This window comes from Lissotriton helveticus, chromosome 9, assembly GCF_964261635.1.
Source record: "Lissotriton helveticus chromosome 9, aLisHel1.1, whole genome shotgun sequence".
NCBI classification, from domain to species: domain Eukaryota; kingdom Metazoa; phylum Chordata; class Amphibia; order Caudata; family Salamandridae; genus Lissotriton; species Lissotriton helveticus.
This window is the reverse complement of record NC_136070.1, coordinates 122,561,098-122,586,050: the sequence shown is the minus strand read 5'-3', so window position 1 is coordinate 122,586,050 and position 24,953 is coordinate 122,561,098. Positions and strand designations below refer to the sequence as shown.

General features: G+C 44.3%; 1 protein-coding gene across 1 annotated transcript in view; it reads right to left on the bottom strand.

Annotated features, from left to right (window-relative positions):
- Positions 1–23,681, bottom strand: part of EXD1 (exonuclease 3'-5' domain containing 1) — a 930,113-nt gene extending 906,432 nt beyond the window's left edge. Inside the window, exon 1 of the mRNA XM_078659594.1 lies at positions 23,661–23,681. The gene's annotated coding sequence lies outside the window, so the exon portion shown is untranslated. The remainder of the gene's footprint in view (positions 1–23,660) is intronic.
- Positions 23,682–24,953: the final 1,272 nt, after the last annotated feature.

Sequence of the window (24,953 nt, the reverse complement as noted above, 5' to 3'; positions counted from 1 at the left end):
AATAACCTGAGTAGATGTTGATATGTTGTTTAACGAAATCTTAATTTTTTTTATGTATGATGTAATACGATAATTGAATACAATGTATGGTTGAAGAATTTATAATGAACTGTGTAAATTGTGCAATGGTTTAAATAAAAATATATTTAAAAAAAAAAAAAAGAAAATGAACTGAGCATGCACAAGTCCAAGTTCAAATGCAAGCTGGTTGTGCCTGGAGTGAATGCAAGTTCAAGGACGATGTGGCCTGGAAGTCTAGTCTAGATGGCTACCAAAAGGATGAGCACAATGGTTCTGAACGTGTGAAAATCTTGAGAAGTTGCTAGTTGAGAACAGGACTAGGCCGGACATGGCCCAAAACAATGACCCATTTAAAATCTAGCTGACGGAAGAGGAACAAATATTGTAATGATGAGGTGATGCTCATCCACCCCAAATTGTCCAATCAGAACTCGAAGTTATGCTGAAAGTTACTTTTTTTAGATAGATAGAGCTAGTGAAAAAGGTATAAAAAGTGCTGGTTTTAGTGAAGAAAAAACTCCTTTTCGATTTCCTCCAGGGATGCTGTCCGTATGCTGATTTTTCCTGAGATGTAAGACTTTGAATAATTTTCTTATTTGCTAAGAATAAGATCTGAACTTTAGGTGAGGTTATTAGTTAGGGAAGTTAGGAGAAAGGATGAATTTTGGGAACTATCTGTCTTTTGCAAATACTTGCCTTTCTGAAATCTAAATAAAATGTCTATTTCTGAATTTTCTAAAGTAAATCAAATTAACTGTTTTGAAACAAAATCCTTATTTTCCTTTTAATGTCGTTTTTGAATAAAGAAATTAATAAAGTGAATAAACTTTAGACATGTTAAATTTGCTTTTAATAAAAATTAGATAAATGGAGAATTAAGCTGGTCTTGAGTTTTCCTATGCCTGATTTTTTACTAGGAGATCCGTTGACCACAGTGGCGGCGTGTCTAAATAAATGTTTTGTTAATTAAAACCATGGTAAATTCATTTAAACTGCAGGTGTAAATAGTATAAATATTAAGTTATAGTTTTAGACATCCCGCTATGATACAGCAGCTCTCCTTTGAATCTCACCGATCCATGAAGTAGGGTGTAAGTATTATGTGAGTGACTCGCGGTGTAATGGGCCCCACTGTCGAGTATATGATTGAATTTGTACTTCAGGGAAAGGTGTCATGGTTTAGAAATTATTTCCGGAGAACCGCTGCATCACCCTAAAAAATTGATGAAGGCATGCTTCCATCTCCACATCTTGATCAACTCCAATCGGAGTGCTTTGTTAAGCGTTCTCGTGAATCTTGAGTCTCCTGAGGCCACTGGGGCTGATCACTCTCCGGTGTTTGATGTTTAGGTGATGAAGGTAGTGTCTAAATTCCTGGCCATGAAAGGAAGGACCATTGTCCATCTTGATCTCATCCAGCAACCCTAACTTGGCAAAAATCTTGTCCAGCGCTGGCTTGATACATTCAAAGCGGTGGAGGGGACTAGTTCCACAGCTGGAAACTTGGAGTGGCTGTCAATTGTGACTAATGTAAGGCGACCATCTGGAAAGCTCCCGAAATCCATACTGATGGACGACCATGGTTCGATGCTGGGGCTTTCTGTGATTACCGGTGTTTTATTGAAGAGACAAGGAGGTAAGGTGTAACTCTTCTTTATTGTTCTTCTCACCACCATAGGTTCCAGGCAGCTCTCTGGAGGGCACTGTGGAATGTTGGCAACAGAGGAGGGGAAAGACCAATAGGAGGTGCTGTGATGTTGTTAGATTCCATGTTAGAACATGGAGTGTTTTAACCCGTGGATTCTACTACGGGGCAGTTGGCTGTTGTCCTCCTTGGATGGGGTCTTGCTAATGAAGACTCATCTTCGAACTACATTTCCAGTGTGTTTCACTTATTTTACACTGGCGACGATCGCGTGCATAAGGAAAGGAGTAGACCCTAACTCGGAGAAGGAAGGAGCAAGAGGTGTAATCTACATTCTATCAGCATTTGAAGGAAGACATCGGAAAAGACGAAGCAACCGACAGAAGGAGATCGCGGTGACAGTTATCTGAGTGGCGATCCCAAGCGGGTGTCGTCTTCGTAGAAATTAAGAGTTATTTCAGCCTGAGGGTAGCAGCGCGAGCATTGAGAATCTGCGGATCGCGCATGCGCCTTAAGAGAGGTTGGTGAGTCATCCTTGATCTTCCAGTTAGAGCAGTGGTTCCCAAACTTTTTTGACCCGTGGCTCCCTTGACCTAATTGGCAGTTGGCCGTGGCTCCCCACCATTTTTTTACCGGTGGGCGGGTGGGGTGGGATGTAAGCCCGACCTCGGGAGTACTTCCTGTTGTCTTCCTTAAATAATTGGGATGCAATCCCAGTGAGATCCACAGAAGCAAGTGGTACTGGCCCACTTTGCTTTTGACCACCCCAAGCTCTGCGTGCAGTTCAAAGTGTGGACTGAGGCCTCTGCTAGAGGAGGCCTGAAAGCTAAAGGGAGTCTGAATCAGTGGGTGAATACAGAAGTGGATATACTGAACATAGGAGTTTTCTGGCCTTAGCTGGAAAGGCAAACGTGCTCAAGAAACAACCACTCCCCGTGACTTTGTGGGCACATGCAATGACCGGTGCTTGTGCCAAATTCTGTATGGAGTCATAAAGTTAATCGATGTCTCTACCCTTCTTATCTTAATTAACCTTTTAATGTCCGGTTCTTTTCCGCCCCTTTATTCGTACATTTCTTAAGTGTTGACCCCAGCAAAAAAAAAATGAAGACATTTGAAGATGGGAAAATCCCAGGTAGCTTAACATCTATCAAGGTGCTGACATCTGGGCATTTCACAACCCTTGGGGATACCTAAATACACCTCCGACTACAGAACCGGGTTCGAGTCTCGGCGGGGAAGTTTAACATCCTGTGATTCTAGGCAAATCACTTAATCTCCCCGTGCCCAAAATAATCTGTCTATATGAAACGCAACTGATGCGCCGTAAATCGCGCCGATACCTTCGGTCAAGTTCGAGCAATATAAAACTCCGAGACAAAAAAAAACACCCTTTTAGGACCTTTCATCTGATTGGGCCTGGCGGTACACCTGTTAATTTTGAAACATTTTCAGAATCCGTATGAGTTCAGTGAGTGTAGCACCGCCGCTCTGAATATCATTCCAGCACCACGTAGAAAAAAATATATATAAAAATACTAAGTGCTCAACCCTTTTATGACATCTGGAAAGATCTTTAACAGACATGCCGTATCTTAAATGCAAATCCTTGCAGGCTCCCACTATTCTGATGAACACTGTGTGCACATACATTTTCCAATTTTAACACCTCAGAAACATTTCCTCTCGCATTTTTAATGAATAAAAGATGCATTCTTCGCAATAACCTACTTTGAACTTATGCAGCAGCAGACATTACATTTTACCGAAGGGCCGTCATTGGTAGCGCTTTCGTGAATTCTGCACAGAGGTGCGCTTGCACTTCATTCACGTGTGCAATGCTGCCACGGGCCCCCAGTGCAGCACAGCCGCCGCCGCCCCCAAAATAGTGCCGCCTGGGGCGGACCGCCCCCACCGCACCCCCCTAGCTACGCGGGTATTCCTCTCGCCAGCATTATGTTTAATGTAAAAACGGAGCACTTTAGAAATCAGAGATAAAACATAAGCCAAGTCAAGGCTTTCTCTCAGCGAGAGGAAGGCCTTGCCTTGGCTTATGTTTTATGTCTGATTTCTAACGTGCTCCGTTTTTACACTAAACATAATGCTGGTGATGTGTTTGGCTGCAGAAAAAAGAGGCTTCAGGTTTCCACATTGTGGTCGCGGCGCCCCTGGCTCCTGATTACGCTGCACCGGGGTGCCGCGGCGCACAGTTTGGGAACCACAGAGTTAGAGAGACGTAAGCTTGGGAGAGAGAAAAACAAGCCCTAACTCCCAAAGAAGGCGGACGAAATTTAAGTCTGATGTCGGTGGCGGCCATTTTAAGTTGGGAAAATAAAAAAAACATGCCCAATCAACTAAAGAAAAGAAACTAAATGTGTTCAAGTCAACGGTGGCGGCCATTTTAAGTCGAAAAGAAGCTTGTCACTTATTCTTTCTCAGTTTACCTGATATATACGGTGACACGCACACCTTAAAGTACTGTAGTGGCTTGGACAGTTTTATAAACTTATCAAAACTGACTAACACGGTGATTTGCACACCTTTTATTATATTGAAATTTATTTTTAATATGTGCAAATACTGTAAAAGGTTGTAACATATAGTGGTGTAGTTCCCGTTTAAAAAGCAATAAGAGATTCAAAATACAAACAAGAAGCAAGTTAAAAGTATTTTTTTTATTTATAAGATTTGAGAATGCAAAATGTAACCTCATCACTGTTTTTCATGACTAGGCCAGGCGAACCACCAGTGAAATGGCAGAAATGGAAAAAAATCTTTGAGAATTATGCGAGGGTGTGTGGTGCAAATTTAAGTGCAGAGAGAAAACAAGCACTTTTACTACACTGTTTAGGAGGTGAGGGTCAAGAAGTTTTGGAAAATTTACCCCCCCCCCCCTTAAGTCAAGTGTGTCAAAGAGGTTTAAATGAATATGAAGTATGTGTGAAACAGTTAGATCTACATTATCTACCCAAAGTGAGCACTATTATGGAGCGTTACTATTTTGGAATGAGAGAATAGGGCAAAGATGAGAGTGTGGAAGAATTTGTAACAGCACTTAGGAAATTGGCTTTGAGTTGCAAATTTGGTGAACTAGTTGAAAAAAGAATTTGTGATCTGTTTGTGTTAAAGTGTGGAAGCGATAAAATTAGAGAGGAACTTTGGTTAAAAGATAAGCCACCACTGGATGAAGTAATGATCATTGCAAAAAGGGTTGAGCACATGTTAAATTGTGTTAACGAGCTGAGTAAAGTAAACAAGTCTACGGTTGTGCAAGAAAAAGTTGAAGAAGTTGTGTGTCAGTCGGTACAAAAAAATGTTAACGACAATAAGAAGAGTGGTGAAGATGAAAAGACAAACAAAACTGGGGATGAGGTTAAAAGAAATGCCATGCCTTTCCAAGGAGTTTGTTTTCGCTATGGGAGAAAAGGGCATATAGCAAATGATAGTTTTTGTCCTGCTCTCAATGTAATTTGTAATTATTGTAAGAAAAAAGGGCATTTTTCAAAAAATTGTCCTTTCCGCAACAGAGGAAGTGTGAAGACTGATGTGAAAGAGGTCAGCTTTCAAGTTAATAAAGTGTGTGGTTTGGAACATCCATCAGAATGCGTTAAAATTGAAAATATAGATATTAAAATGATGTTTGATTCTTGTTCCCACTTAACTTTCATCTCAAAAGATATTTTTAATCAGAATTTTAAAGACAAAGTTAAGTTATTAAAGACTGATATTAGACCAACAGGCTATGGAGGAACTCCAATTAAGATGATAGGTTATTTTGTGTCTTGTCTGGAGTGCAAAGAAAGACTTACAAAGGCGAAGATATATGTAGCGGAAAAAGGGGATAACTCACTGAGTTGGTCACATCAGGCAAGACTTGGGATTATTCTTGATCCAAATCGTAATCCTCCTGTTAAAGTGCAATCTGTTGAGAATAATAGTGACAAGTATGTAAAAAAATGTGGTGACTTATTCAAAAACAATCTAGGACGTTTGAAGAGGTACAATCACTGTATTTCGTTGAAGTTAGGTGGTAAGCCTATTGCAGCTAAAGTGAGAAGAATTCCTCTCAGTGTACAAGAACCAGTACAGAAAGAGATTGACAGACTGTTGGAAGCAGGTGTGATTGAGCCTGTGGATGCGACTAAAGGGAATAACGGAATTAGGCTGTGTGGATCTTAGAGCATTAAATAAAGAGGTAGTAGTAGATAAATTTCTGCTACCTAATATAGATGAGATGGTTTCGACCTTAGATGGTGCTTGCTATTTTAGTACACTAGATCTAGCGTTGGCGTATCATCAGGTGCCTCTAGACAAAAGTTCACAGGAATTAACTGCTTTCATTACACCTATGGGTGCATTCAAATTTTTTAAGAATGCCTTTCGGTCTTGTATCGGCCGCCTCCGTATTTCAGAGAATAATGAATGATGTAGTCAAAGGAATCAAAGGGGTCAGGTGTTATCAGGATGACTTGTTGATTTACAGTAAAGCCATTGAGGAACATGAATCAAGCGTTGAAAAAGTGTTAAAAAGATTGATGGAAGCTGGATTGACTCTTCGTTTTGACAAGTGTAGGTTTGGGGTGACAGAAGTGGACTATTTAGGTCATCCCATTTCAAGAAAGGGGGTCAGACCAAAAAAAAGAGTTAGTGAATACTTTTATTTGTCTTAAAGAACCATGTTCAAAAGAAGAGTTGGCATCTTTTTTAGGAATGGATGAGTTTTATGGGAAATTTTTAAAGAATTTTGCAAATAAAACATGTCATTTAAGAGGTTTACTTTGTAAGAAAACAGAATTTGTATGGGATACGATGTGTAAAAAAGAATTTGAGAATGTCAAAATGGATCTTAAAAATGCACCAAATATTCAAGCTTTCACTCCAGGAGATATGACTTATGTGGTAACTGATACGAGTAAAAAAGGATAAGGCACATTGTTAATTCAAGTAAGAGATAACAAGTAGTGTTCGATTGCCTGTGCGTCAAGGTGTTTAAGAGGAGCTGAAATTAATTATTCAGTCATCGAAAAGGAGGCGTTAGCCATTTTTTGGGCATTGAACAAGTATAAGAAATTTATTTGGGGTACAAAATTTGTGGTGAGGTCTGATCACAAACCTTTGAAAGAAATTTTTGAGAAAAAGGGTTTGGACTCAATCTCTTCTAGAATCAGGAGATGGGTGATTTCGCTACAAAAGTTTGATTTTTGTATGGAATACATCCCAGGAGCAAGTAATGTGTCTGCAGATTGACTCTCACGTCTTGTGGATACAGTTGAAAGTGACATTCTGGAAAAAGATGATTACTTATTTGATGAATACAGACAGAGTTTGTGAAATCACTTCAGGGGTTATCAAGGAAGATGTTTGGAGAGATGAAGTGAGGAAAGATAAAGAATTGCAGATTGTTATGGAAATGATAACGCAAGGGTGATAAATTAGAAAAACCTTGGTCAATGGTGTATGATGAGTTGGCCATCTGTAATGATATGCTAACCAGAGGCTCAAGATTGATTCCCCCACTAAGTTTGAGAGATAACATCATAGATATGGCTCATGAGGGTCACATGGGTATTTGTAAAACTAAAGAGCGCATCAGGCTGGATTTTTAGTGGCCTGGTTTTGATTTGATGGTGCAAAGTACGTGACAGTGTTCCGTGTTCCATCAGTGACAATAGTGACAGTGACAATATACTTAAACCAAGACAAATTCCCATGGTTTGTAGGAAATTACCCAAATATCCTTGGGATGAAATAGCAATAGATATTGTTGGTCCACTACATGGTGAGCATCAGACTCCGTATTTGATTGTTTTAATTGATTTGTACTCACGCTGGATTGAAGTAAGTTGTGTACGTGACATTTCTACTCAAGCTGTGATTACATTTTTAGATAACATTTTTAAAAGAGAAAGTTTTCCAGGTTCTTTGTTGTCAGACAATGGTCCACAATTTTGTTCAAGTGTAATGGAGGAGTATTTGAGAAATTGTGGCATTGTTCACAAAAAAGCATCGCTGTATCATCCAAAAACTAATGGGGCAGTTGAGAGATTGAATAAAACTCTGAAAGAAAATATTCAATTAGCGCGAGTTAACAGTTTGGATTGGAGAGAGGAGTTGCAAAGAAGAATTTTAGCTTACATGTTCACTCCTCATTCATCAACTGGGAAAACTCCTTTTGAATTGTTCAAAGATAGATCAGAAAATACCATCATATGCCCAAGTTGGATGTCTCTGGATAAAGGCATGAAGGATAATGACATTGGTCAGTGGAGAGACAAAGAATTTAATTTACAAAAGAAAATAAAATTATATGTTGATGCTCGAAAATCAGCTGTGGACGTGACTTTCAAAGAAGGAGACAGAGTCAGAATTAAAGCACCTGTTGGATATCTCAAGTGGTCTAAATTCACAGACGAAAAGACAGTGGTAAAGATTTTCAAGAATGCTGTAAAAACAAATGATGGTTGTATCAGGAATTGTAATAGAGTTGTTCATGTAAAACCTAAATCTAACGGTGAAGGTAATGGATTTAGTTCTAGTGAATCTTCGAAGCAAAAACAAGGTCAGGATTCTATTCGTAAGAGTGTAAGAAATTGCAAACGCCCTGTGTATCTAAAAGATTTCATACGAAAATAGTTCCTTATAACTTTTGTTTTGCATTTTTTGTTCAAATATTTGTAAGAGGGATGTGCTAGAAATGTATTCTTAGTTTTAGTTCCACTGTACTTAAATTGTAATAGTAATTATTTTATTCATTTAATTATTTTTTATCTTGTTATAATTGTCAAGAGGAAGAAGTGTGATGTTGTTAAATTCCATGTTAGAACATGGAGTGTTTTAACCCGTGGATTCTACTATGGGGCAGTTGGCTGTTGTCCTCCTTGGATGGGGTCTTGCTAATAAAGACTTATCTTCGATCTACATTTCCAGTGTGTTTCACTTATTTTACAGGTGCAGGTGAGGGGGAGACGGAACGTACCAAGTGGAATAAATTACAACAACCGGCATGGATGGGGGCACTCCACTGGTAATTAGACAGGAGTGGCACCCATGCACCAACTCTTCAATTATCCAATCCATGCCTGGGAACCACACCTTGGCCCTTAGCCTCGCTTTTGTTTTGGCCAGGCCCTGATGGGCAAGCTCAACAGTCCTCCTGCACAGACTCTTTGGTATCACAATTTGTTGGCCTCGTAGTACCAACCCTTCGCTGCTTTTGTTGAGCTCATCCCTACACCTCCATATGCTTGTCCTGGCTGCTCTTTCTTCATCCTTCATGCAACCTACTCCTTCCAGAAATGTTTTCCAGCAACGTTCCCATAGAGATTCTTTCACTTTAATTAAATACTCATCCTCCTTGGTGGCTTCGACTAGCTCCTGAAGCGACAGTACACATGGACTTGACAGTTCAGTGATCAGCTTAACGAAACCCTCAACTCCTCTGTCAATCTCTTGCTGTGTCCGTGGGTCTGCCGACAGAGGCTGACGTGACAGATAATCCGCTGGGTTATTGACTCTTGGGTCGTACATCATCTCGAAGTTATACTACTGAAGCTGTACCGTCCACCTTTCAATTCGTGGCAGTCCATTTCTTGCTGTCCAACCGAACAGCGGCACCAACGGCTTATGATCCGTAATCACTCTGAACTGGTGCCCACACCAGTATATGTTTAAGTGTTGGCAGGCCCACCTGATTCCCAGCACCGCTCGTTCTATTTGGGCATATCTAGTCTCCACAGCTGGCAGCGCCCTGCTTGCGTAGGCGATCAGTACCCATTCTCTTTGAAGGCCTTGCTGCAGTGACATCTAATATAAGTTCTGGGGTCTCCTGGGACTGAAATAACCCACTGTGGCTCCTTTCAAGAGCGCACTTTTCACTTCCTGAAATGCCTGGGAAGCTGCACTTGACCATATCCGTGGTGTGTTCTTTTTCGTGAGCGCCCTCAGAGGTTTGGATATAGTTGCCAGATGTGAAATGAACCTCCCACAATAGTTCGCCATTCCCCAAAAAACTGTGCATCTCCGTGGAGTTTTGGGGAATAGCAGCTGCCTGGATGGCCTCAACTTTCGCCGGATCTACCTGCACTCCTTCCTGGGAGAATTTGTAGCTGAAAAATTCCACCTCATTGTTGTAGAAAGAGCACTTGTCTTTATGTAGGGTCAAACCTTGCTGTGCAAGTCTCTGAATGGTCACTCTTAATCGCACATGGTGCTCCTCCAGAGTCTGTGAGAATATCAAGATGTCATCACTGACATTTAAGACTCCTACCAGTCATGACAGAGTTTCTCTTATGGCATCTTGGAATATCTCTGCTGCTGGTGACACTGCAAAGCTAAGCCGCTTGAACAGTCACAACCCCACGTGTTGAGAAGGTTGTTATATAATGACTTGACTCTCCCAACATGAGCTGGTGGTAGCCGGAGTTGAGGTCTACTTTTGAAAACCCTTTCGCCCTATTAATGTCAGTGACAATTTTATCAAACGTGGGAGTAATGTGCCTTTCCCGGCATATTGGTTTATTCGGTACCCGCATGTCCACACACAGCCTGATCACTCCAGGCTGCATTGGTTTGGGAGCAATCATCAACAGTGACACCCATAGAGTGGGCCCGGTACTATTTCAATTAACCCCGCCTTTTCCAGCTTCTCCAACTCAGCTTCTCCAAGGCGCCACAGATGAAAAGGTACCGGTCTATGTCGTAGGGCCATAGGTTTGACCGACCGGTCAATGTGCAATTTCACCTAAATATCCTTCAAACATCCAAGCCCCTTGAACAGCTCAGGGAATTCCAACATGGTTTCTTCAGCATGCGATTGGTGTACCTGTCATGCGAACTGCACCAACCCCAGGTCCTCAGCCGTGTGACAGCCCAACAGCGTGCCTGAACTGTCCTGGGTGACATGAAATCTGGTCTGGGAGGTCAATTTGACATGTGTGACCTCCCCTTCTAAGACCCTTTGCAAGATAATTGGTGTGTTGCCCCTATAGGTGAATATGTATGCTTTAGTGGCCATCAGTTTTGGACGGGGCTCTAATTGGCAATAGTTTTCTGCATCAAGGATGTTTAAAGAGGCTCCCGTGACTATGAGAGCAGTTACTTGATTCCTACCGATGTTTAATGGGTGTAGGTCTTTTCCTCTTATTTGTTTGTCCTGTGAAAGATATGCTGAATACTTTTTCTTTTTCCTCTTTCTCCTCTCCCAATATGTGCATTTGTTGGCACACTACTTGCCATTGATCTGGTGTCTCTTCTTCCACCGATACTTGCTTGACACGACAAACTTCTTGGCTTTACCTCCCTTGTTGACTTAACGAACGGCACTCAGACATGCTTTTGTGAAATGTCCTAGTTTTCCACACCTCAGGCATGGATTTCCGATGGCCAGGAAGCCCTCTGGTGGTTAACTGTCCATTCTGCAGTTACAGCACGCTTTATCTCCAGGATAGCTTCCATCCTTTCCTCCTTGATTTTGACCTCGCGTCCCAGGGGCGACGGAGAGGCCCGATGAGCTAATGCGGATTCCATTTCTCCAGCTTGTGCGTCTGCTAGTTTGTGGGACCTGCCTAGTATCAATATGTCATTAAGAGATATGCCAGGCTGTCTGAAAAATAAGCTTCGGCAGTTCAGAAGAACTACCGCCCTGAATCAACTTGCCCTGATTTAAAAATGTTTGTCAATCCTCATACAGGAACTTGCCAGCATACTTAATCTCGCAAAGAACATGTCAACAGTCTCCCCATCTTGTTATGTTATGTTAATGCTATTCCTATAGCGCACGTATCACCCGGGAGCATCTCAGCGCTGTTGAGGAGCATGATAGGGAGGAACCAACGGATATTAATGCAGATAGTCTTTTAGTTGTTTTCTGAATTTACTGTAGATAGGAGTCTCGCGGAGCGCTATGGGTAGCTTGTTCCAGTCTTAATCAAAAGGAGGGAGGGAGATCAATGGATCAACGGACACTAGTTACCACTAGAGTGGAAGGTCCAGTTACAGCATGTGTCCGTGAGTGGTCTTCACTAACAAAACGGGGGGCTGAACTGTTCCTGCAAGGAGTGGGAAGAGAATAGGAAGACTACAGAGGGCTGTGCAAGAACTGGCGTGACCAGAGGTGTATATGTAACACCTGTGGGCATCCCTTTTGTTGGATGTATTTGCCTCACACACCCCGAAGGATGTCATGCTTCATCATCGGCGGTTGCTCCTCGTCGGGGGGGCGGTGCAATCCCCGACGGGCACACCTCAAAGAGGGGCACTTTGGCGGAGATCTTTTGTATCCAACTGCCCTATGGTGAAGTGTGGGTGTGTGGGCGGAGAGGCAACTGCGCCCAGGGTGAAGGTTAAAATGCAGTAAGAGGTACCGGAAACTATTTTATTCTGGTGGTCCCCCTATTGCAGTTAAAATCGTGAAAACGAGCTCACTCAGTGTCACCTCGTTAGGTAGAGTGACCTATGTAGAGCTCTGAAAAACAATAAGTGGTCAACATGTTTCTCGCAATTGGATTAGTATCCTGCGATTCATCAGGACCTTAGAACGTGAAAAGTAAAGAAGAAAATATAACTCAATAACATGCTAGTGTCATGTATATGGTGTGGTATAGGTATGCAGTTTACCTCAATGGGAAGTCCTATGCCTAGAAAATGAGAAAGAAAGCAATTACACAATTAGTGGTACATTTCTCATTAAAGCAGCAAGGATTGCCAACGCCAGAATGTGAATATAATGAGGCATGCATGGGGCAGTGTGGGGAATTGTCACTACCTCTCCATGCCAGGTGGTTTCAGCGTGCAGTGTGGTGTGCACACACACTCTAAAACTATATCAGTGAGGAAGCACAGAATATAAAAAAAGTTATAAAAACAGCAGGCAACTACGTAAACATCAAGTTGGCTCAGAAAGGCATCACGAACCTTGATTGTGTGAGTGACAACACCTAACACTCAATGTGTACTATCAAACCTAGGTGGCACACATAGTCATGAACTAATCAACGCCGGACTCACCTAAGGGTTAAGGGCTAAATACCACATGAGTGGTCGGCGGGTCAGTACATCGGGGTGAGCCTTCAGATTTGGCTGTAAAATAGACATAGTGCAAAAAGAGTGAAGAAATTGCTTCGTATTGATCATATAAGGTGTTAAAGTGGAAGCGCTATGAAAGAATTCAGGAAGCCGGTGTAACTTGGCTGGGCACTGGGCATGTTACACCAAAGGTCTGGAAAACATTTCGCTGTGTTCAGGTGTATTTCAAATTTATTTATAACACAAAAACGCGGTAAGGTGATTGGCAATACGGTAGGCAAAAGAAATATTATGCAGGAAGCCGGCGTTGAAGCCTTCACCCGGTCAGGTCTCCTGGTGCCCCCACATATTATAAAGAGGGTGAAGGAAACGCTCAGCTTTGTTCAAATTCCTGAATGGAAGTGCTGGTGAGGTAATTAATTAAGGCAGTCGGTGCTGACTTAGTTGGGTAGTGAATCTATTGCAGCGGAGGGCTGGAGAATGTTGCGCAGTGTTCAATTGTTGTTTAAAAAAGCGGAAGCACTGCACAAGGATTAACGGAAGCTGGTGTTACAGCCTCCAAACAGTCAGGACTCAAAGCGTGCAAGCCCACAAAGGGGGGGGGAGTTTGGGGGTTCTCCTCTTACCTCATTCTGCCCGTGTCCGTGTATGGTCACCTACCCATCTCCGCCGAGCTCGGATAGATGGTGTAGCACTCACGGAGATTGTTTTTATTGAAGCCCGGCTCGGGGCTTGCGATTGAGGACCCGCCTCCCTCCCAAATCATGTGACTCGGGAGGTTGATGGATCGGCCATGATGTAATGGTCAAAACGGGCCGCGTAATGCATGTGTAAAGTTAGCATGTATGGGATTTAACGTTTCTTCCTTCGGTTATATGGGGACAGAATGTTAAATAAACCGGTTATTCATGTTAATATCCTGAATAAATGAAAAAATTATAAAAATTGAATGAATGAATGTCAACTCCTTTTTGGAATTTTCAGAGAACAGATTATGCAAAGGTACTGACAAGGGCCGTGTTATACGAAGTCCATGGGTCAAGCACATGAAAACTTCGTGTGGGTTGTAGAATGGGAATTCTATTGTGTGTAGTCCGTCTGCATAAGGAATAGTGGCATGGTTAAGGCTGGTAACACGGGAGTTGTTCCAAACAGATGTGCTAAGCCTGACTTTACGGGCAATATTGCTTGAAACCCAGGTAAAATTGTAGTTTGACATGAAGGATTCATCACTAGTATATACAAAATATTCAAAGCAAGGGGCTGGTTGGTCACGTGATTACATCAGTATCATCGGTGGTTATGGTGTCCCATGTAAATGGTATCAAATACACCAACAGTAGGGTGTGTACCGGGATGGGCTCGACCAGGGGAAGTTAACCAAGAAGGTTAGTAAGATGCCTTGCAGGACCATGTCGGGGGGGTTAGTGAGGATTCACAATGAATGCCACGGGATGTCTTCGTTCAACCCCCGGCTATCAGTAGAAAGTCGGTGGACCCATCTCTGCTCCTTCCTAAAGAGAGCATTTTTAGGGCAATTGGGACTGGATTCCAGAACCACCCAGGTCAAAGAGTCAGCGTTGTGGTTGGACTCCACATAATGTTTGCACATTTTAGTATGGGTCTTTTTGCAACGAAAGTTACTGCGGTGTTCAATGATGCGTGTTTTTATTGGGCGGGTGGTCATCCCAATATATTGCAAATTACAAGGGCAGGTCAACAGATAGATGCAATGTGTTGTGTTGCAATTCGTGTGGTGCCTCAGTTCCCAAATGAAGGTCTCAGATAGCTTGATGGTTTTTTGTGTCAGGGTGAACCTACAAACAACACAAGAGCCGCATGGGTAGTGGCCCGTGACCGGTGGTAGATGCCACAGAGTTTGTTGATTCTCTTTTACAGTTGTTTTGGGCCTGGTGCTGATCAGTATATCCTTCAGGTTCCGTGATCTCTTGAACGCAAACCGGGGTTGTTCTAGAGTCAGGTCACCTGTATTAAGGATCCCCCAGTGGCGTTTGATGGTGTTTCTGATTTGGTTAGACAGGGGAGTAAAGGTGGTGACACAGGTGATAACCTGGTTCTCAACTGGTGCGGTCTCCTGTCTCTCAAGTAGTGCCTCTCGGTTATTGTTCCGAGCCCGCTTTCTGGCTTTGTAGACATCATTTTTAGGGTACCCTCTGTCCAGGAGATTCCTCGATAAGAGAGTGGATTCCTTCTTGTAGTCAGACACTTCGCTACAATTACGTCTAATCCGGAGAAATTGTCCGAATGGTAGATTAGAACGTAAGGCCTTAGGATGGTGACTCTGAAAATGGAGCAGACTATTCCGGTCTGTGGGCTTCCTGTACATAGTTGTCTTAAGGGACCCTCCTTCCAGTTTGATGGTGAGGTCAAGAAAAGCAATTTCTCTCTGGGAGGAAGACATGGTGAAGTGCAGAAAAGGGTTCAAAGAGTTGACCCATTCAAAGAACTCATCAGGGGAGGTCAGTGGACCTGTCCAGAGTATCAAGATATCGTCTATAAAACGCTTCCACATCAAGATGTTCTCACGGAAGGGGTTAGACTGGTGATGTATGTGTTTATCTTCAAACTCTGCCATGTATAGACAGGCCACCGACGGGGCAAAGGTGCTGCCCATGGATGTACCCTGGGTCTGATGGTAGTGTTGCCCCTTGAATTCGAAAAAATTCTCGGTGAGAGCCAAGGTGGCACACTCCATGATGAAGGTCTGTGGTGTATTGGAGTTCCATGTCTCAAGGCCCAATCTTTCCTCTATTACTTCTAGGGTGGCCCTCTGAGGGATGTTGGTATAGAGGGCCTCCACATCTAGAGTAATTAGGAGATCGATTCGTGTAGTGTCCTGTATGGAACTCAGCAGGCGCAACACGTCTGTGGTGTCCTGAATATATGAAGGGATACTTTTCACCAGAGGCTGCAAGAAGTGGTCACAAAATTGTGAGAGTGGCTCCAGTACTGAATTGATCCCAGACACGATGGGCCTACCTGGTACAGGATAGGTCCCTTTGTGAATCTTAGGCAGGATGTAGAAATATGGTACCCGGGGGTCCCGTTTCGTCAAGAACTCTGCCTCTTTTTTTGAGATCCATTCCTCGTTTTCCGCTCCCATTACTAAACCTGTTATTATGGTTTGTAAACGTCTAGTAGGGTCACAGGCAATGGGTGTATAATATCTGCGATCATTCAATTGTCTGGTGCATTCCAGATCATAATCTGCAGTATTCATCAGAACAGTTGCTCCACCCTTGTCTGCCTGTTTAATGGTGATAAGCGGATCATTAGCCAGTGATTTGAGGACCAACATCTCCTTGCTGGTGATGTTAGAAGAGTGCGGATGTTTGTCAAGTTGGTTTATCTCCTTGAGAACAGTTTGCTCAAAGGTCAAGATTTCATTAGGCACCATCCCATTATGAGGTGTAAAAGTTGAAGGGTTGCGTAGACCCGAGTCCTCAGTGGGTTCAGGCGGTTTTCCATCAAAGAAAGCTTTAAGCCTTATTTTCCTAAAGAGTGACTTGATTTCTCTTGTTTGTTGGAAGGGGTCTGTCCTAGGGGTAGGAACAAAGCCTAACCCTTTTTGGAGGACCAGTTCCTCATCTTCAGTTAAGACACGGTTTGACAAGTTGACCACCAGACTCATTTTGGTCCTGATCGAGTCGTGGTCCTCGTGTCCATCCCTTGTGGGCGGTTGTCCTCCCACTGTACTCTCTTTTCTGGCGCGTTCCCTCTTCTTCGCCCTCGCCCTCTGCCCCAACCTCTGCCTAAAAAAGGAGGGTGTGAGGTATTTTGAGTGGCATAGAACGGAGGATATTGTGGGGCTAGTGGCGGTTGAAAATGTGGGAATTGTGGAAACTGCCAAAATGGGGGGCCCATTTGTTGTCCTTGGTATGGGTAGTTTTGAAAATTGTTTTGCCCACGGCCTCTGCCCCTTTTAGGTTTGGGTGGCATCTGTTGGGGGTCATTGCCTTCGCTACTATCAGAGCCACTGTTAGATCCTCTTCTTGACGAAGCTGCACTCGAATCCGAGTTATAGCTAGTTCCAGGTGGAACATAGTCGTCCTTCAGATAGGGATAGACTTTTTCTTTAGAGAATCTTTTGATGTCCTTTTGTAGCTTCGCCACTTTCAGATTCATAAGATATTCTCTGTGTTCCGCAATCTCTTTATTTAAATCAGCCAATTTGGTTTTAAACCCGGGATTGGGTACCGCATTCTTTAATGCCGCCTCTGCTGCTTGAATGCGAACTAACAGAGCGTCAGCCAATCGTTTGGCAGTGTTTACGATCAGAATCAACAGGTCATGGGTGCACTTCCAGGACACCTGGGACCACTCGATCTTAAATTGTCCGTCTTCCCAAAAGATTCTTGGAAAGTTTTTAACGATCAACCCGTTGGGGGCAATCTTGGCCTTGAAGTATTCTGCCATCATTGTCCCGTGTATTGTTACTCTAACCCATTCTCGTTTGAGATCTGATAGTGTTTGCCACTCAGTTGAGTTGCTCACGGAGCTAGGCTCAACGTCGATGCCGAAAAGAGATGGTGTTCTCATAATTGCTGCTGCATCTTCCTCGCCGAAGCTCAAGCCCTGTCCCTCCATTGGAGAAGGGATTGAGGGTCGTGCTATGGTGCGAAAAAGGGGGGTTTAGGAAAAGGGGGCGATACCAACCCCAAATGGGGGTATGGATAATGAGCAGAACCCTAGTAAATATAGGGTTGCTAAAGTGGGGGATATGTCAAAACTAACCCACCGGTATGAGGCTCCCACGGTGTGCACCGTGCAAATATCTTAATCAAAAGGAGGGAGGGAGATCAATGGATCAACGGACACTAGTTACCACTAGAGTGGAAGGTCCAGTTACAGCATGTGTCCGTGAGTGGTCTTCACTAACAAAACGGGGGGCTGAACTGTTCCTGCAAGGAGTGGGAAGAGAATAGGAAGACTACAGAGGGCTGTGCAAGAACTGGCGTGACCAGAGGTGTATATGTAACACCTGTGGGCATCCCTTTTGTTGGATGTATTTGCCTCACACACCCCGAAGGATGTCATGCTTCATCATCGGCGGTTGCTCCTCGTCGGGGGGGCGGTGCAATCCCCGACGGGCACACCTCAAAGAGGGGCACTTTGGCGGAGATCTTTTGTATCCAACTGCCCTATGGTGAAGTGTGGGTGTGTGGGCGGAGAGGCAACTGCGCCCAGGGTGAAGGTTAAAATGCAGTAAGAGGTACCGGAAACTATTTTATTCTGGTGGTCCCCCTATTGCAGTTAAAATCGTGAAAACGAGCTCACTCAGTGTCACCTCGTTAGGTAGAGTGACCTATGTAGAGCTCTGAAAAACAATAAGTGGTCAACATGTTTCTCGCAATTGGATTAGTATCCTGCGATTCATCAGGACCTTAGAACGTGAAAAGTAAAGAAGAAAATATAACTCAATAACATGCTAGTGTCATGTATATGGTGTGGTATAGGTATGCAGTTTACCTCAATGGGAAGTCCTATGCCTAGAAAATGAGAAAGAAAGCAATTACACAATTAGTGGTACATTTCTCATTAAAGCAGCAAGGATTGCCAACGCCAGAATGTGAATATAATGAGGCATGCATGGGGCAGTGTGGGGAATTGTCACTACCTCTCCATGCCAGGTGGTTTCAGCGTGCAGTGTGGTGTGCACACACACTCTAAAACTATATCAGTGAGGAAGCACAGAATATAAAAAAAGTTATAAAAACAGCAGGCAACTACGTAAACATCAAGTTGGCTCAGAAAGGCATCACGAACCTTGATTGTGTGAGTGACAACACCTAACACTCAATGTGTACTATCAAACCTAGGTGGCACACATAGTCATGAACTAATCAACGCCGGACTCACCTAAGGGTTAAGGGCTAAATACCACATGAGTGGTCGGCGGGTCAGTACATCGGGGTGAGCCTTCAGATTTGGCTGTAAAATAGACATAGTGCAAAAAGAGTGAAGAAATTGCTTCGTATTGATCATATAAGGTGTTAAAGTGGAAGCGCTATGAAAGAATTCAGGAAGCCGGTGTAACTTGGCTGGGCACTGGGCATGTTACACCAAAGGTCTGGAAAACATTTCGCTGTGTTCAGGTGTATTTCAAATTTATTTATAACACAAAAACGCGGTAAGGTGATTGGCAATACGGTAGGCAAAAGAAATATTATGCAGGAAGCCGGCGTTGAAGCCTTCACCCGGTCAGGTCTCCTGGTGCCCCCACATATTATAAAGAGGGTGAAGGAAACGCTCAGCTTTGTTCAAATTCCTGAATGGAAGTGCTGGTGAGGTAATTAATTAAGGCAGTCGGTGCTGACTTAGTTGGGTAGTGAATCTATTGCAGCGGAGGGCTGGAGAATGTTGCGCAGTGTTCAATTGTTGTTTAAAAAAGCGGAAGCACTGCACAAGGATTAACGGAAGCTGGTGTTACAGCCTCCAAACAGTCAGGACTCAAAGCGTGCAAGCCCACAAAGGGGGGGGGAGTTTGGGGGTTCTCCTCTTACCTCATTCTGCCCGTGTCCGTGTATGGTCACCTACCCATCTCCGCCGAGCTCGGATAGATGGTGTAGCACTCACGGAGATTGTTTTTATTGAAGCCCGGCTCGGGGCTTGCGATTGAGGACCCGCCTCCCTCCCAAATCATGTGACTCGGGAGGTTGATGGATCGGCCATGATGTAATGGTCAAAACGGGCCGCGTAATGCATGTGTAAAGTTAGCATGTATGGGATTTAACGTTTCTTCCTTCGGTTATATGGGGACAGAATGTTAAATAAACCGGTTATTCATGTTAATATCCTGAATAAATGAAAAAATTATAAAAATTGAATGAATGAATGTCAACTCCTTTTTGGAATTTTCAGAGAACAGATTATGCAGAGGTACTGACAAGGGCCGTGTTATACGAAGTCCATGGGTCAAGCACATGAAAACTTCGTGTGGGTTGTAGAATGGGAATTCTATTGTGTGTAGTCCGTCTGCATAAGGAATAGTGGCATGGTTAAGGCTGGTAACACGGGAGTTGTTCCAAACAGATGTGCTAAGCCTGACTTTACGGGCAATATTGCTTGAAACCCAGGTAAAATTGTAGTTTGACATGAAGGATTCATCACTAGTATATACAAAATATTCAAAGCAAGGGGCTGGTTGGTCACGTGATTACATCAGTATCATCGGTGGTTATGGTGTCCCATGTAAATGGTATCAAATACACCAACAGTAGGGTGTGTACCGGGATGGGCTCGACCAGGGGAAGTTAACCAAGAAGGTTAGTAAGATGCCTTGCAGGACCATGTCGGGGGGGGTTAGTGAGGATTCACAATGAATGCCACGGGATGTCTTCGTTCAACCCCCGGCTATCAGTAGAAAGTCGGTGGACCCATCTCTGCTCCTTCCTAAAGAGAGCATTTTTAGGGCAATTGGGACTGGATTCCAGAACCACCCAGGTCAAAGAGTCAGCGTTGTGGTTGGACTCCACATAATGTTTGCACATTTTAGTATGGGTCTTTTTGCAACGAAAGTTACTGCGGTGTTCAATGATGCGTGTTTTTATTGGGCGGGTGGTCATCCCAATATATTGCAAATTACAAGGGCAGGTCAACAGATAGATGCAATGTGTTGTGTTGCAATTCGTGTGGTGCCTCAGTTCCCAAATGAAGGTCTCAGATAGCTTGATGGTTTTTTGTGTCAGGGTGAACCTACAAACAACACAAGAGCCGCATGGGTAGTGGCCCGTGACCGGTGGTAGATGCCACAGAGTTTGTTGATTCTCTTTTACAGTTGTTTTGGGCCTGGTGCTGATCAGTATATCCTTCAGGTTCCGTGATCTCTTGAACGCAAACCGGGGTTGTTCTAGAGTCAGGTCACCTGTATTAAGAATCCCCCAGTGGCGTTTGATGGTGTTTCTGATTTGGTTAGACAGGGGAGTAAAGGTGGTGACACAGGTGATAACCTGGTTCTCAACTGGTGCGGTCTCCTGTCTCTCAAGTAGTGCCTCTCGGTTATTGTTCCGAGCCCGCTTTCTGGCTTTGTAGACATCATTTTTAGGGTACCCTCTGTCCAGGAGATTCCTCGATAAGAGAGTGGATTCCTTCTTGTAGTCAGACACTTCGCTACAATTACGTCTAATCCGGAGAAATTGTCCGAATGGTAGATTAGAACGTAAGGCCTTAGGATGGTGACTCTGAAAATGGAGCAGACTATTCCGGTCTGTGGGCTTCCTGTACATAGTTGTCTTAAGGGACCCTCCTTCCAGTTTGATGGTGAGGTCAAGAAAAGCAATTTCTCTCTGGGAGGAAGACATGGTGAAGTGCAGAAAAGGGTTCAAAGAGTTGACCCATTCAAAGAACTCATCAGGGGAGGTCAGTGGACCTGTCCAGAGTATCAAGATATCGTCTATAAAACGCTTCCACATCAAGATGTTCTCACGGAAGGGGTTAGACTGGTGATGTATGTGTTTATCTTCAAACTCTGCCATGTATAGACAGGCCACCGACGGGGCAAAGGTGCTGCCCATGGATGTACCCTGGGTCTGATGGTAGTGTTGCCCCTTTCTTTTGCCTACCGTATTGCCAATCACCTTACCGCGTTTTTGTGTTATAAATAAATTTGAAATACACCTGAACACAGCGAAATGTTTTCCAGACCTTTGGTGTAACATGCCCAGTGCCCAGCCAAGTTACACCGGCTTCCTGAATTCTTTCATAGCGCTTCCACTTTAACACCTTATATGATCAATACGAAGCAATTTCTTCACTCTTTTTGCACTATGTCTATTTTACAGCCAAATCTGAAGGCTCACCCCGATGTACTGACCCGCCGACCACTCATGTGGTATTTAGCCCTTAACCCTTAGGTGAGTCCGGCGTTGATTAGTTCATGACTATGTGTGCCACCTAGGTTTGATAGTACACATTGAGTGTTAGGTGTTGTCACTCACACAATCAAGGTTCGTGATGCCTTTCTGAGCCAACTTGATGTTTACGTAGTTGCCTGCTGTTTTTATAACTTTTTTTATATTCTGTGCTTCCTCACTGATATAGTTTTAGAGTGTGTGTGCACACCACACTGCACGCTGAAACCACCTGGCATGGAGAGGTAGTGACAATTCCCCACACTGCCCCATGCATGCCTCATTATATTCACATTCTGGCGTTGGCAATCCTTGGTGCTTTAATGAGAAATGTACCACTAATTGTGTAATTGCTTTCTTTCTCATTTTCTAGGCATAGGACTTCCCATTGAGGTAAACTGCATACCTATACCACACCATATACATGACACTAGCATGTTATTGAGTTATATTTTCTTCTTTACTTTTCACGTTCTAAGGTCCTGATGAATCGCAGGATACTAATCCAATTGCGAGAAACATGTTGACCACTTATTGTTTTTCAGAGCTCTACATAGGTCACTCTACCTAACGAGGTGACACTGAGTGAGCTCGTTTTCACGATTTTAACTGCAATAGGGGGACCACCAGAATAAAATAGTTTCCGGTACCTCTTACTGCATTTTAACCTTCACCCTGGGCGCAGTTGCCTCTCCGCCCACACACCCACACTTCACCATAGGGCAGTTGGATACAAAAGATCTCCGCCAAAGTGCCCCTCTTTGAGGTGTGCCCGTCGGGGATTGCACCGCCCCCCCGACGAGGAGCAACCGCCGATGATGAAGCATGACATCCTTCGGGGTGTGTGAGGCAAATACATCCAACAAAAGGGATGCCCACAGGTGTTACATATACACCTCTGGTCACGCCAGTTCTTGCACAGCCCTCTGTAGTCTTCCTATTCTCTTCCCACTCCTTGCAGGAACAGTTCAGCCCCCCGTTTTGTTAGCTTGTTCCAGTACCTTGGGGCAAGATAAGAGAAGGCCTTGCACCCAATGCGAGTTTGACGTATTCGGGGCACACACAAAAGGGCTTTGGTACTTGAGCCGAGATTTCGGGACGGCACGTAAGTAGTACATTTTCTTTGAAGATAGCGTGGACCTTTGCCTCTCAAGGCGTTATAGGAGAAGCAGCCGATTTTAAAGTAGGATGGCTTCTTCACAGGTAGCCAGTGCAGTTCCCTCAGCAAAGTCGTGGAAGGGGTACCCGCAGAACGGTTCAAGATTACTCTTGCCGCGGTGGTCTGGACCACCAGTAACTTTGCAAGCAGAGTCTCACCCACTTCTTGCTGACGTTCTTGTCTTAACTTAAAATGTTCATTATCAGGATTTTATTGGGGGTCGAAATGCCTGTTGAGGGCTCTTACTTCCTCATCGTAGTCATGCCGATCTCCTGTGTTGGGCAAATCCTGGAATGTTTCATACAATTCATTGCCCCATGTATAACATTGTGGACCGTGACAGTGCCGTCAGTCTCTCATGCGGCGAGAAAGTCGTTTTCCAGCCGCCCAATCCATTTCCTCTAGCTTGGCGCCACAGTGGCTGGGTCTGCTAATTGACTGAATTCGGGGCAGCCCTGAGAACAGTGTTCTGGTGCTCCCTCCGCCTCATCCTGCCCTTGCACTGACATCGTGACTTACTCCCGCTGTGGAAATAGCGGCGCACTGCAACTTTCACCGCCTGACAGGCAGCCACACCACAGACTCCCACACGCCCTCAGCTTTTGACAGTATGACCCTCACACTTTCATCTGCTTGTGTTCTGTGGACCCACTCTTAACTTCACCTCTACTATAGTCATAGGTCAGTTGGTAATAACGTGGCAGTGCTGGTACCCCTTTGTGTCTTTTTATTTGTGTTTCCTTTTCTTACTTGTGGTATTGGGCTTCCTGAGTCTTTTTGTCCCTGTCTTTGGATTATTATTTTTTTTTTTCCACTGTGGGCAGATGCTTTAGCTGGCCTCGCCATAACTGGCCTATAGGGGGAAGCACAGCCACACTCACTTCAATAGGCACTCCATGGCCTTTGCACCTCGCCGGTTTCATCTGCTCTCTCACCAGCTCACCTCCTAGTGGTGGTGCAACACCGGCCTGCAATCGTCCATGCCCACAGATCGCAGTTCAGTGCTTGGCTCAATGGCGGCCAAACCCGCAGACCGCAGTGCGTTCAGCCAGCCCACCTCTCTCTCAGGGTCAAACCGGATGTGACCCACATGGAAGTGATTCCTCGGCCGCTTCAGTTCGCCGACGTCGGACGCTGCACCAGCCTCACCACGCCGCCAGCTCCGTTGCTCTCTAGAGCATGAAGGCACGCTTCAGCCTTCACGCCTTACTAGACAATCTAACAAACAAGTGATCTGACTTCGTGAAAGAACTAGGTCAATATAAATAAATAATGCCGTAGTCATATCACATAAATACAAGGCTTCTTCCTCTGAGGAAGGTGAAGTATAGCAGGCTAGTACTACCCCGTGAGAAATATGGAAAGAAGAATGTATATTAGGAGCAAAAGAAGGATCAGGTTTAAGCACAACAGCATCCTAGAAAAATCTCACTAAAGGAGATGAGTCATGACATAAAAGAGCTGACAATTCCCAATTCTCTCAGGTAATGTAATGTGCACCAAAATGGCTTCTTTGTAGATTGGAAAGTTCAAACTCACAGATATCAGAGGCTCCAAGAGTTTAACTTGAAGAACTTGAGTGCTGAAGGAAGGCCCAACTGTGGGGACATAGAACAATCAGAAGGCCTGTATAAAGCAACATTTTATTAGCAGTCTTGTAACCAGAACATCACCTTTCAGGAGAAGCGTGGCTCAGTGGTTAGAGGCGGCAGACCCGGAAGCTGAGATCGGCCGTGGACCAGGGTTCGATTCCCGGCCGCCTCGGCGGGTCTCGGGCTCAAAAAATTCCGCGGACTCGACAATTCTCGCTCCGGTGCCTACTCGACTCACGGGGTCACACTCTGCGACTCTGGGCAATAGCTTGCTTAATCTCCACTACGGCCCCTCGCGGCGGGATGCCTGGCTTTCACCTTGTGGATACCCTGCCTGGGTATCTCACAGGGGAATACCAGGACGGGTTCCCTAAGCAAGCGCTTTCACCTTGTGGATACCCTGCCTGGGTATCTCACAGGGGAATACCAGGACGGGTTCCCTAAGCAAGCGCCTTGATACCTTCGGGTGATACGTGCGTATATAAGTCGCAATACATTTACATTTACACATACAGACTTCCCACAAACTTATGTAAAGCTTTAATGGCTGCCCATTGAGATTTTAAAGTGAATAAGGATAGATTTAACTGGAAACCATCCCTCGAAAACTGCAAAACAGAAGAAATAGAACTAGTGGTAGGAGA